This window comes from Astyanax mexicanus, chromosome 4, assembly GCF_023375975.1.
Source record: "Astyanax mexicanus isolate ESR-SI-001 chromosome 4, AstMex3_surface, whole genome shotgun sequence".
NCBI classification, from domain to species: domain Eukaryota; kingdom Metazoa; phylum Chordata; class Actinopteri; order Characiformes; family Acestrorhamphidae; genus Astyanax; species Astyanax mexicanus.
In genome coordinates, this window is record NC_064411.1 from 9,403,584 (window position 1) to 9,418,084 (window position 14,501).

A 14,501-nucleotide genomic window follows, 5' to 3' on the forward strand; every position below is an offset into this window, starting at 1 on the left:
AGCAGGTCAATTAACCAAAAAGAACTACCTACATTAGTTACACTATATGGAGAAAACTACTGGGACACCTTCATACTACAATAAAGGCTTCAGTACTTTTATCCCATTATAAATTCACAGACATTTTAATATGTAGTTGTATCTTGACTGTCAGCAGGCTGCAGCTGCAAAATGTATGTAGCAGAAACACTGCTGCTGTCCTGAGCACTGAATACAGTGTTATACTACTACTTTAGTAGTATCACACTTTACACTATAATCCATACTACTAAAACTTGAAGCTCGGCTGCGCTCCGGTCCACACCTAGAACCTCCCGCTATGAAGCCGAGCGGAGCGCAGTGCGGCCGAACCGAGTTCCTCGATTAGGCTCGGCCCTGATGCAGAATTTTAGATTTTAGATGCAGAATGAGCACACCTGATGCTTCCACAAGTGATTAAACAGGAGAGATAGTTGAGGGAGGCAGGTCTAATTCAGTGGTTCGGCTTTCAAAGGTCTGATAAACTTCAGCTTGCTCCCAATTGTGCCGGAAAGTGGAGTTGACTAGCAACGGTAATGCATCTAATCTGTTCCACCACCTCAAGCAGTTTCACTACACACAATATCTTCCTTATTCTGGCTGAAGCACTTATGTAGTTTATGTTGTATCTAAGTTATTTATAGTTGATATAGGTTTGTTTATTTGACGGTGATATCGTGTTCCTTTTATATAAATGAAGGCTTTCTGCATTCTTTATCCTGGATGAGGCACTTTTGTTTTGATCTGTTAAATATGTTAACAAAAGGATAAGAAGCTCTGCCTCTGTTGTAATGTAAAGTTATTTATATTGGTAAAATGTAAATAGGTTATTGGTTTGTGTTTGACAGAGATGTCATGTTTTTATATTGCTACATGCAAATAAAGGTGAGCATTAATTCATTCTGACCATTTTTTAATTTCTAAAGTATTATACAGTTTTTTATGAGAGGAGGCTTTAAAGACAGTAATAGGTACAGATTTCCATTGCAGGGACTCCTAACAGTTTTTCTGAGGCCTTCCAAATATTTATATCGATATCGAAATTATATTGTATCGACCGAAATTAAGGAATGTATCGTGATATAAATTTTGGCCATATCGTCCAGCACTAGCTGTAAATATGTCATACTGCTCTAACAAAGTGTATCTCATTTTATCTTATAAATATCTTTGTAATTTTCTGACTTGCAGTATATCTCTACCCCTCACCTTTTATAATCAAATATTTAGTTTTTCAATACAATAATTTCAGTGACCGGAAGCAGAAAAAGCCTGTATTAAATGTATATGCTTGATGAAGAGTCTCGACCTACCCCTTCCTGTTTTTATGTTCTAGAAATTAGATAATATTACTTTTTTATTCAGGTGTAGGACCATTTATGGGATAATTTATCTGCATACAATCACAGCTCCAGAAATGACATTAATCTGTTTTAATAAGGCAGTATGCCATAAATATCGTAAGAAATAATGTTGCCAATATTTTTGAATATCATGAACTATATTACCCTGAAATATGGAGCCATATCACCCACCCCTAATTATCACATTCAAGGTAGTACTTTCTTGCTGTTTTAAGCAAAAGAAAAATTCACACTGTTTTCATTTCCTATTATATCTTCTTGAGACATTTTATATATGTTTATGTCCAGTATAATTTATTTTACTTTAATCCTGCATATATGGAGTGCATTATTACCCAGCAAAAAGCTACACATCGGCCCTTCGTGGGCTAAGTGCGGGCACTGTGGGCAGGGGCTAGCCCATTAAAATTCCAAACAGGCCCAACATGGGTTTTCTGTGGGCAGCCTGTTCATTGGCTGGCCCACTCAAATCCTATAAAAGGCCGCTGTGGGCTAGCCTAAACTGGTCCAGTGCATTAATGCCCCTGTAGGCCCAGTGTGGGAATTATTTGGACAGCCAACACTTTGATGTGCCCACACAAATCCCAGGCAGGCCCACTGTGGGTCAGCCCACATTCAGCCTGCACCATTTCACACCCTGAAGGGCAAGTGTGGGTTATATGTGGGCAACCCACACTCTGGCATGCCCACACAAATCCCATGCAGAGCCAGTGTGGGTCAGCCCAAATTCAGCCTGCACCATTTCATACCCGGTATGGGTTATATGTCGGCAACCTGCACTTTGGCATGTGCACACAAATCTCATGCAGGGCCACTGTGGGTCAGCCCTAATTCAGCCTGCACCATTTACACACTGTAGGCATTGTGGGTTATATGTGGGCAGCACGCACACATATGTGAGCATGCCCACACAAATCCTATGCTAGGTTACTCTGGGTCAGCCCAAATTTACCATTCAATATTTTACAATCTGAAAGTTTGTGTCATAACAAGTTCATATGAAGGGTATCTGAATATTTTTTATTGTTTTTGTCTGTGAGAGCTAGGTAGATTAGCTAGCTTAGTGGATAGGAGCAACACTGTGTGAAATGTAGCATCAGCTCTGAAAGATTTTCTAAACCAAAAGTGGAGAAAAATCAAGGTACCACAGCAGAGTTGTGCAGAGACCTTTGGAGGGACACACACACACACACACGTAGTAACATCTCATATTTTTCAAGACATATACTGTATAGCTATACATTTTTATTTATAAAAATATTTTTATTTAATATTTTGGATAGCTACGAATTTGCTCCATGGTGCTGATTCATAATCTCACCTTTATTATTGGTAGTGCTGATAATAAATAAATAAAAATATTAAATTATAAATGTTTTTGTGCTTGACTATACACTTTGTGTAAGCCAGCAAGGTTATAAAAGTTACATATTTTTTTATTTTTGCATGTGATATTTAATTGTGAGGATCATGTAACCAACGAATCCACCCCCTCCCCTCCCCCCTCCCTGCACGTGCCTTTACCACAGAGCAATGATCAAGCTTAAAGGCAAAGTCAGTGAGTGACTTTGGTCTGTCAAAGTGACTGAAAGGTAAGTTATAATTTCTGTTCTACTATACGCTTTTCTATTTTTTGCTAAGATACGCTAATGTGGTGCTAATGCAGTTACCACTCTCAGGTTATTGTAGCATTATAAGGGTAGCTATGTTGAAGTTAGCATTGTGCTAAAAAATGTTAGCATTGTGCTAAGTTAGAATGAGAATTTACCTCACATTTAAATAACACGAGGGGCTCCCAAGTTGGCAGCTTATCTCGGCTCTTGGAGAAAGACTGCTGTTAAGTAAGTTAACTTTATATCCAAGTATGTCAACAATAACCAGCTAAGGGAGCAATGGCTTGCTAAGGGAAGTATTAAGGGAAATGGAAAATGGAAAGATATGCACTTAAGCTAAGGGAAAGATAGCCAGTTAAGCTAAGGGAAAGATAGCCAGTTAAGCTAAGGGAAAGCTAGCCAGTTAAGCTAAGGGAAAGCTAGCCAGTTAAGCTAAGGGAAAGATATCCACTTAAGCTAAGGGAAAGATAGCCAGTTAAGCTAAGGGAAAGCTAGCCAGTTAAGCTAAGGGAAAGATATCCACTTAAGCTAAGGGAAAGCTAGCCAGTTAAGCTAAGGGAAAGCTAGCCAGTTAAGCTAAGGGAAAGATATCCACTTAAGCTAAGGGAAAGATATCCAGCTAAGCTAAGGGAAAGATAGCCAGTTAAGCTAAGGGAAAGCTAGCCAGTTAAGCTAATGGAAAGCTAGCCAGTTAAGCTAATGGAAAGATATTCAGTTAAGCTAATGCAAAGATAGCCAGTTAAGCTAAGGGAAAGATATCATTTTAAAAAGTTTTGGTATTTTTGTGAACCTGATATCCTGATATCGGCCACCTCACATGTTTATAGAATGTAACTACCAGTCACACACAGTGACTGTAAAGGCTATTTATGTTTCACCATGAATAGCCTGAAGAAATTCAAATTCAAATAACTATCACTATATAAGAATCACTGTAATCAAATACAGTCTGCAAATTTCTCTAAAATTAAGCATTGTACATGAAAAGACACTAACAGATGTAGTATTTACCTGACTGCATTCTCATATCTCTATATTATCATTTTAAGAGGCCGTGAGAAGATCAATCATGCCACCACCAAAGGATGCAGAGATCGAGCAGGTTGCAAAGGTTTGGCTTTGGAATGCACGGGACCGTTCAGATGGACGGAAGCATCGTCTCATGCAGTCTCTTCAAAAAAATAGTTAATTTATGATCTATGCTATATTAATGCATAAACAATATTCATTTTTGATATGATTAACTATATCTGTTCTATTTATGTAAAGTACATCTATTTTCTCCTTCATTATTATTGCTGTGAGATAAAAACCTTAATGCAAAAACTAATGTTATATTCAATTAGAATTTTTTTTTACTGGTTTGATTGGGATGACATTTTGGTTCCAAGTCTACAAGCAAGAGGAATAAAATTAATAATAGAGATCAGGGGTGGGTTTCCTGAAAGCTTCGTTACGCTAAGAACTTCGTTAACTCGTACTTAAGATTGATCATTAATTAAAGAGTGTTTCCCAAACCCGTGCGTAACTAAAGTACTACGTAAACTCGCTCGCAGATTAACGAGTGCCCTCACCCAGTCGTTATTCTTAAGAGCTTCTTTAGGGGATCTCTACTTGCAGTTCAGCACCTTAAACACCAGGGACCGCCAATTTTGAGGGAGAAAAATTATAATTTCCCTGGTTGAAGCAATTATATTATGTTACTATTAATTATAATCAATTATATTATATATATAATTATTATTATAATAATTAATATTATTATATTATATTATATTATATTATATTATATTATTTCCTGTGTCTGCGGGTGCTCCGGTTTCCTCCCACAGTCCAAAGTTCAGGCTAATTGGATGTCGGATAAAAATTGCCCCTTAGGTGTGAGTGTGTGAGTGGATGTGCCTGTGTGTCTGTCTGCCCTGCGATGGATTGGCGGCCTGTCCAGGGTGTATACTGCCTTCCCCCCGATGCCGGCTGGTATAGACTCCAGCCACCCCCCCGCGACCCTTAACGGATAAAGCGGTTGACGATGAGTGAGTAAGTGAGTGAATGAGTTATATTATATTATATTATATTATATTATATTATATTATATTATATTATATCATATATTATATTATATTATATCATATATTATATTATATTATATTATATTATATTATAATGCCAACTTTCTCTGTGTAGTCTAACTGGGCATACTGGAATTGACCAATCAAACCCATAAATTATTAAAAATCCAGATTCCTGCAGATGATGCTCACGGTCTAAGCAAAGCTGCAAAGTCACCAAGTCCGTGGATTCTGTAATCAGGCTGTTATGTGGCATACACACACTTATATACACTTCCCACCAGCCCGGGAATTACAGCACAATACAATATATTTCCATGCTATTGGGAAAATTCCTGGTACTGTAGGTCCGGTGCAGGGGACGCCTGCAGTGTCTTTACTCACACCTACACGTATTGTAAAGGGTATCGGTGAATGTGCAGGTAATATTTAATATTATTCTTTATTTAGGTGCTTCTAACCAACATTGTGGCCGTTCATCTGGGCAAACTCTGGGGTGTGTCAGCTCGCAAATATATAAATACCAGTCAAAAGTTGACACGTCTCATTTTTTATTTATTTATTTTTTTTACATTGTCGATTAATATTAAAACTATGAAAACAATTAATTGACGCATATGGAATTATCTAGTTAACAAAGAGGTGCATGGCCTTCAAAATCCCCTGACCTAAACCCAACTGAGATGTTGATTTAGGATGAGCTGGAGCTTTACAGTGTGTGTGTGTGTGTGTGTGTGTATATTGAAGAGTTAACGTTTATTATACCTTGGGTGTGTTGACAAATATCCTTCAATAATATTTACTTAACTTTAGCATCTATAATTACATAATCATTGTGTGAAACCTTGTATTTTATACACATTTATATAGAAGATTATCCAATCCTCACAATATATATTCTTTACACATATAGTTAAACATTGCTTGATCAGGCATGTGACTAACACAGACTCTATTATATGACAAACTAACCCACATGATACATAAGGCATTTACTAACACATAGGATCTATTGTATGGCGGACTAACCACGCGCCACTAACACATTAACATATAACATAAGAAATCCATTGTGTGACTTGTTTAGCTCATGCTTAAGGCATTTTGGTCACAACTAACGGCCATCAATCATCGACTGGTGCACTCTGTATGAACTAAATTGATACAGAGGAGGCTCTTAGACCAAAGCGGCCTTCTCTGTGTGTGGGTGCCTCCCTAAACCTGCAGCTCTTCAAAGCGGGGAGTGACGCACACGCACACAGATAATGCCACAATGTTCAGTTCTGGCTGGAAACAGTCAAGGCCAAGCACTAGTGGTCCGGTCAGACACGTGAAACGGATTACTAACACGTGAAATTATGCATACTAACATGAGATGATTTTAGCAACGCCTCATCAGCAGGTTTCACGTCATTTGGGGTATAAACATGGAGTCAGATCAGAGGGGGGTCAGAACTTTTACTATTTGATGGCTGCTAACTGTCTTGTATGTATTGGTTCTCCTGAATTCAGTACTTTGTAATAAATACTTGATTTGCTTTCAACTCCACTCCACCTGTCTGCGACTCTCTCCATCAAAACGAACACGCAGGGGAGTTGTACCCCGGATGGTGGATGGGGGTAACCCATCTTTCATTTTCTTTTTACAACAATATATACGGAACAATAATTATTTTTATATTATTATATTATTTTTATATTATTAATAATTATAATAATAAATTAATATTATTATCAATATTACTATTAATAATATTAGTACAATATCTATTAATATAATATATATGTATATTAACAATAATAGTTTTTTAAAAAGTTTAATGTTTATTAAACATTTATATATAAACATATGACTTATTTATTTAGCCATATGTATCTGTAGGAGTATTTTATTAATGCCAAAGTACATCCTTTTGTAATTTAAATTTCAAAATATGTATAATATTGATGATTACAACACTTTTTTACATTTTTAGGGTGTAATACTGAATAAATACTGCATAATAATCGATATGTGTGGATCGATTGAGTGCGCTGTTTCAGGGGAGGATTCAACAAAGACGTTCTTTAACCTCCTTTGTTAATTTTCACGTTGCGAAGCTCTTTGGGAAACACTCGCAGAACTGGCTCGTTCTTTACTCACGTCATTCGTTAGTTCGTTCGTTATTCGCTAAGGTTGTTCGTTTTCGGGAAACCCACCCCAGAGGCTTTGTTGTTACACGGGAGTCGGAGGGGTGTGAAGGAGGAGGACGTAAGTGCAAAGATAATATTTATTTTAAACAAACAAGATAAATCAAAACAAACAAAACACGGGTAACGCAAAACAACAAGGCTTGGATAATATAAACTGAGAAACACTGACTAAGAAACTAAGACGAGGATACAAGAAACACAGACTAAGAAACTAAGACTAGGCTACAATCGGACTGCAGGGATACAAAGATACAGCATACAAAATACAAAAGACTCGACACTGAACATTCTAACAGAGGGGCTTAAATACAAGAGGAGAGTGAGAAACACCTGGGCTAGGAAGACGAGGGGGCGGGGTTACAAACAGGACACAGGTGAGAACACTGATGCTACAGGGCAGGGCTGGGGCGGAGCTAGGGTGGAGACAAATACTAACAACAACAATAGCACATGGCTGTGAACACTGACAGGAAAACAGAGGGGCAGGAGCACAAGAGACCAAACGAGGGAGAAACAGAAGACAGACAAAGGCTAAACTGTGACATTACCCCCCCTCAACGGCGCCACTACCAGAGGCGCCGAGAGAGAGGGAACAGGGACTGGACAGGGGACACGAACGGAGACTGGACATTAGACTGGGACAGAGACTGGACTGTGGAGGAGAACATAGACTGGGCTAGGGGCTTAGACTGGACAGAGGGTAGGGACTGGACTGTGGACGGAAACAGAGACTGGACAGGGGACCGAACAGGAGACGGAGACTGGACAGGGAACGGAGACTGAGACTGGACAGGGGACAGGACACAGGGCTGGACAGGAGGCTGGACACGGGGCTGAGACTGGACAGGGGGCTGGACAAAACTGGACCGGGGAACTGGAACAAATACCTGGACAGGGACGGACACAAACACAGTGACAGGGACGGGAACAGGAAAACCACCGGGGACAGGAATGGGAACAAACACAGACACCGGGACCAGGACAGGGAGAGACACGGGAACAAACATTGGTGGGTGCCCAGGACTGGCGAAAGTCTGTACGGAAGTCCAAGGAGCCAGCCTGGGCACAGTTCTGGGGGCAAAGACAGGGGGCCTTGGGGCAGGCCTGGGGGTATACAAAGTTCTGGGAGTGGGCACAGGGTCAGAGGCGGCCGGAGCCGCGGGCACAGGGTCAGAGGCGGCCGGAGCCGCGGGCACAGGGTCAGAGGCGGCCGGAGCCGCGGGCACAGGGTCAGAGGCGGCCGGAGCCGCGGGCACAGGGTCAGAGGCGGCCGGAGCCGCGGGCACAGGGTCAGAGGCGGCCGGAGCCGCGGGCACAGGGTCAGAGGCGGCCGGAGCCGCGGGCACAGGGTCAGAGGCGGCCGGAGCCGCGGGCACAGGGTCAGAGGCAGTGGGTACCACATGAGCGGCAGGCACTGCAGACACAGGAGCTGAGGCTGTAGCAGCGGGAGCTGCTGGTGCTGGAGCTGAGGCTGTAGCAGCGGGAGCTGCTGGTGCTGGAGCTGAGGCTGTAGCAGCGGGAGCTGCTGGTGCTGGAGCTGAGGCTGTAGCAGCGGGAGCTGCTGGTGCTGGAGCTGAGGCTGTAGCAGCGGGAGCTGCTGGTGCTGGAGCTGAGGCTGTAGCAGCGGGAGCTGCTGGTGCTGGAGCTGAGGCTGTAGCAGCGGGAGCTGCTGGAGCTGGAGCTGAGGCTGTAGCAGCGGGAGCTGCTGGAGCTGGAGCTGTGGCAGCAGGTGCTGGAGCTGGAGCTGTGGCAGCAGGTGCTGGAGCTGGAGCTGTGGCAGCAGGTGCTGGAGCTGGAGCTGTGGCAGCAGGTGCTGGAGCTGGAGCTGTGGCAGCAGGTGCTGGAGCTGGAGCTGTGGCAGCAGGTGCTGGAGCTGGAGCTGTGGCTGGAGCAGCGGTAGCTGCTGGTGCTTGAGCTGGAGCTGAGGCTGGAGCAGCGGGTGCAGCTTGAGCAGGCGCGGCGGGTGCAGCTTGAGCAGGCGCGGCGGGTGCAGCTTGAGCAGGCGCGGCGGGTGCAGCTTGAGCAGGCGCGGCGGGTGCAGCTTGAGCAGGCGCGGCGGGTCTAGGAGCTCGTGACCTGGGAGTAGGCACAGGAGCAGAGGCTGGACCCCCATGCACATGAACTGGGGTAACAGCGGGCACAGAGTCAGAGGCGGCCGGGGCCGCGGGAACTGGGTCAGAGGCGGCCGGGGCCGCGGGAACTGGGTCAGAGGCGGCCGGGGCCGCGGGAACTGGGTCAGAGGCGGCCGGGGCCGCGGGAACTGGGTCAGAGGCGGCCGGAGCCGCGAGCAGCGCTGATCCAGAGGCGGCCGGAGCCGCGAGCAGCGCTGAAACAGAGGCGGTGGGTCCTGCTGGCGTGAGCGCGGCAGGCACCGCGGGTACAAAGTCAGAGACGGCCGGAGCCGCGAGCAGCGCTGATCCAGAGGCGGCCGGAGCCGCGAGCAGCGCTGAAACAGAGGCGGTGGGTCCTGCTGGCGAAGAAGCCGCTTCAGCGGGAGCTGAGAGTGCGGCTGCCGCCAAGATCCGGACTGGAACCGCAGACTCAGCAGTGGGCGTGGCTGAAAACACCGGACCGGAGCTTGCTTCCGGAGCAGGAGTCGAAAACCCGGAATCCAGCCGGGCTGTACAGCTGGGATCCGGCCGAGCTTGAGAGCTGGGAGTCGGCCGGGCTTGAGAGCTGGAAGGCGGCCGGGCTTGAGAGCTGGAAGGCGGCCGGGCTTGAGAGCTGGAAGGCGGCCGGGCTTGAGAGCTGGAATGCGGCCGGGCTTGAGAGCTGGAAGGCGGCCGGGCTTGAGAGCTGGAAGGCGGCCGGGCTTGAGAGCGCGGTGGAGTTAGCAGGCTAGCTAGCTTAGCTGGAGCTGGGCTGACGAGCTCCAAGCCAAGGAGAGGCGCCGGGAGCGGTTCATCTCCCCGAATTTGCTCGGCGAGGAACCGCAGATATTCGAGGTCCGCCTTCCTCGTAGCCTGCCACCTTGCTACGTCCATAATTTGGGTCGAGTCTTATGTTACACGGGAGTCGGAGGGGTGTGAAGGAGGAGGACGTAAGTGCAAAGATAATATTTATTTTAAACAAACAAGATAAATCAAAACAAACAAAACACGGGTAACGCAAAACAACAAGGCTTGGATAATATAAACTGAGAAACACTGACTAAGAAACTAAGACGAGGATACAAGAAACACAGACTAAGAAACTAAGACTAGGCTACAATCGGACTGCAGGGATACAAAGATACAGCATACAAAATACAAAAGACTCGACACTGAACATTCTAACAGAGGGGCTTAAATACAAGAGGAGAGTGAGAAACACCTGGGCTAGGAAGACGAGGGGGCGGGGTTACAAACAGGACACAGGTGAGAACACTGATGCTACAGGGCAGGGCTGGGGCGGAGCTAGGGTGGAGACAAATACTAACAACAACAATAGCACATGGCTGTGAACACTGACAGGAAAACAGAGGGGCAGGAGCACAAGAGACCAAACGAGGGAGAAACAGAAGACAGACAAAGGCTAAACTGTGACATTTGTTCCAGTAGCAATAATAGTATCAGTTTATTATTCATCTACTACATCAGTCTAGTGCATTTAAGTATTTATTCAAGAATATGATTTGCTGTTTTATTGATGTTTATATATATATATATATATATATATTATATATATATATATTTTTAATTTAAGTTGTATAATTCTTTGTTATTTTGTATTATGTTTGATATTTATATCATACCGTTTATTATAAATACTGTTTTTGCAAATGGAGATATTTATGCAGTACATGTTTATCTACATGCTAAAATATAAATTTGGGATTTAATTTACTTAAATACTGTTGTGTGTTGTTTTTATTTTTTTTTTAAACATGATACTTTGTAATAAATGTATTAATTTACTATACACTTTAAATTGTGTTATTTATATAATTGTTTTACAGCCAGTTGCAAAAAATGTCAAAGTGCCAATAGCACAGCTTTAAATTTTCTTCCTTGAAAAGTGTTCTCTGTTCAATATTGCACAGTTCTAAAAATTTGGGGCCACAATTGGTTTTCCGCTGAGGGCATATGTGTGTGTGTGTGTGTGTGTTTGTGTGTTAGTGTTAGAGCTCTACAAATCTCTGTTGGCCCAATGTGCAAATACCCATTGGTCCGATTTGGGCTGCCCATATGGGGGCGGTACCGCACCAACCTCATTGGCCCAGTGTGGGCATGTTTGCTGGGTTGTATCATGACATTATTCTCACCAAACAAAATCACATCATAAAACATTTTACTATTGCTAACACATTTGTAAATCTGTACATAAAAATACTGTGTGGAGCATGCACCATGTTTTTTTAATGCGTCACAAACAATGTAGAAAAATACTGAACAACAAAAGCAGTTTTGTTAAAAGGATACAGCAACTGGATATAGGGGCACATTACATTATTTTTAAAGGTAAGTTACAGTTTAGCCACCTTTACCTTATCAAGCCAATGCTAGCGACCTAGCCAAGCTAGCTAGCAATTCCAAACATCACATACTACCAACAGCGTGAATGTCCTAAAAACATGAATTTGTTATTAGTTGTTGATATATAGCCTAAATGGTAGGATAATGTACACACAGTTTGTAATGGTTAATCCTTTTCGTTATATAGTTAACTTTAACCGTTAGGTGTGTTATTCTGCTATAACACCACTGGGTCATTTTACAAGCTAATATTTTAGGTTTTTTTTCTGTCAGGATGAGTGAGGCAGGCTGTGTGGTGATGACCAGGTCGATATGATTACTCATCTATCTATCTATCTATCTATCTATCTATCTATCTATCTATCTATCTATCTATCTAATTAATTTAAACACTGATTAATATTATTTCTCTCTTTTTTAAAGAGCATAATATAAAATATTTCAGCATGAAAGCTCATATTTGTAATGTGTAACAGCTTCCTATATCATAACTACATCTCTGCTGTTTGTAACAAATCAAACCGTGTGTAAATCGGATATAAAATGGTAGAGTGGTGATTATTATAGATGTATTAAACACCTTAATCAGTGTAAATTAATGCTCTGGGGAATCGCTGGAAGCGCATTTTCTTTATTTGCGTAGTTTTGGCACTAATTTAGCTCCATAGGTGGAGTGGAGACAGCGAGGCACCGAAGGACAAAAAAAATGACGTTGTAAAAATACTGTGGGCTCTGCGACACTTTGCAGAGCACAAGCGCAACGACAGGGAGGCGGAGAGACAGCGACATACTGAAGGAAAAAAAAAACGGATCCCAAATAGGATCCTAAAACGCTCCCATTGTGGAATCGTTCACTTCAAAGAGCCGACGCTTAGAGCTGCATCGTTCTCCAACGACACATAACTGCTGAGCAGAGCTAGAAGATCCAGTGCTGGCGGTGTAAATGCTGCACATGCTGAAGGTGGTGAAGGTGGTGTTGGTGTAGGAGTGAATGTAGAACAGCGTGTTAAAGAAAGAGACAAGTACGTCTCGCTGCAGCCTGTAGGAAGGCGGAGTTGGACATCCAACTCCGCCCACATCCAACTCCGCCCATATCTAAACCCGCCCATATCTAACACCGCCCACATGTGCTCTCGTACGCCAATCCCCCTACCTGTTTGTTCAAGAAACACTGTGTGCCACGTGAAATACGCATATAAAGCCGATGTTGCACTAAATTTACGCATATCTTGTGAGAAGTTCCACCGCGTAGCCTTATATATATATAGTAAATTTGTAAAAACACATATGTATAAGTACTGTGACAGACTTTTACAGAAGACTGCTTAGCACTGCACAAATAATAACTACTTAATTAAATAATTACAGTCAATGGCTGTATTAACATATATATATATATATATATATATATATATAAAAAGTAAACATTACAAATTAACCAACAAACACACACACACACACACACACACACACACACACATATATATATATATATATATATATATATATATATATATATATACGTATATATATATATATACGTATATATATATATATATATATATATATATATATATATATATATATGTATATATATATATATATGTATATATATATATATATGTATATATATATATATACACATATATACATATATATATATACATATATACATATGTATATATATATATATATATATATATATATATAAATATATATATATATATATATATACATATACATATATATATATATATATATATATATATATATATATATATATATATATATATATATGTGTGTGTGTGTGTGTGTGTGTGTGTGTGTGTGTGTGTTTGTTGGTTAATTTGTAATGTTTACTTTTTAGGCCTGTTCTTTTCTGCGACATACAAATGCTGTACTGTAATGCACAGATTACACAAAAAATAGGCTATATATACAGTACCAGCCAAAAGTTTGGAAACACTTTCTCATTTATTTTGGGTTCTACATTGTAAATAAACGAATACACAAGGAATCATGTAAACTTAAAAGTGTATGATTTTTTTTATTATTATTTCTTATATGGCATGCTGCTAACTTGTGGTTTCTGAGGCTGGTAACTCATTCTGTGCAACAGAGGGAACTCATGCTCTTCTTTTTCTGGGGTGGTCTTGATGAAAGACAGTTTCATCACGTGTGCCATTTTCTCAATAATGTATATCACAATACATTATACATTAATCTGTCCCACTCACCAGCAGAGTTAGGTATTATTTCACTGCATTAATCCTCATATTTAAATTAGTTAAACTAGTTGCCAGAGTGTATAGATTTTATACATTTCTTTTAGACTTAAATGTGGTAAATATCTCCTGAATTATTGATTAGCTATCATATGAATCATTATTTACTTATGATATAAAGTTTTTGGGAATGTTCCAGATGAAATAAAGGGTACATTATCAATAATAGCTTTGCACTTGCAGAGGCTGGTCAAATGGTGCATCTGATTGTTAAAGTGTTTGATTGTTAGATCACACCTGTTCTCTGTACTGTAATGCTCTATTCTTAATTTTTACAGATAGTGCTTCTTATCACCCCCTCAGCAGGGGGAAGGCTATTTGTGTCATGGTCATAGCTAATATTTAATAATGCTATTAGAAGTCATTCTGCATCTTCACTGTCAACAGGGTGCTGAAAATATTTCAGATGAGAATGACACAGCTGCACTGTATAGCATACAATTTAGGACCACCACAGAGCAGCTATTATGTGGCTTGTTGGTTATTCGTAACACTACAGTGACAC

General features: G+C 41.6%; 4 protein-coding genes across 4 annotated transcripts in view; all 4 read right to left on the bottom strand.

Moving 5' to 3' along the window:
* LOC125801445 (zinc finger protein 239-like) overlaps positions 1-14,501 on the bottom strand; it is a 173,482-nt gene that overhangs the window by 134,344 nt on the left and 24,637 nt on the right. The window lies entirely within an intron of this gene.
* LOC125801539 (gastrula zinc finger protein XlCGF49.1-like) overlaps positions 1-14,501 on the bottom strand; it is a 143,742-nt gene that overhangs the window by 62,561 nt on the left and 66,680 nt on the right. The window lies entirely within an intron of this gene.
* The window catches only part of LOC125801664 (zinc finger protein 271-like), a 102,210-nt gene that overhangs the window by 19,149 nt on the left and 68,560 nt on the right, over positions 1-14,501 (bottom strand). The gene's annotated exons all lie outside the window — the stretch shown is intronic.
* The window catches only part of LOC111188756 (zinc finger protein 665-like), a 427,711-nt gene that overhangs the window by 4,244 nt on the left and 408,966 nt on the right, over positions 1-14,501 (bottom strand). The gene's annotated exons all lie outside the window — the stretch shown is intronic.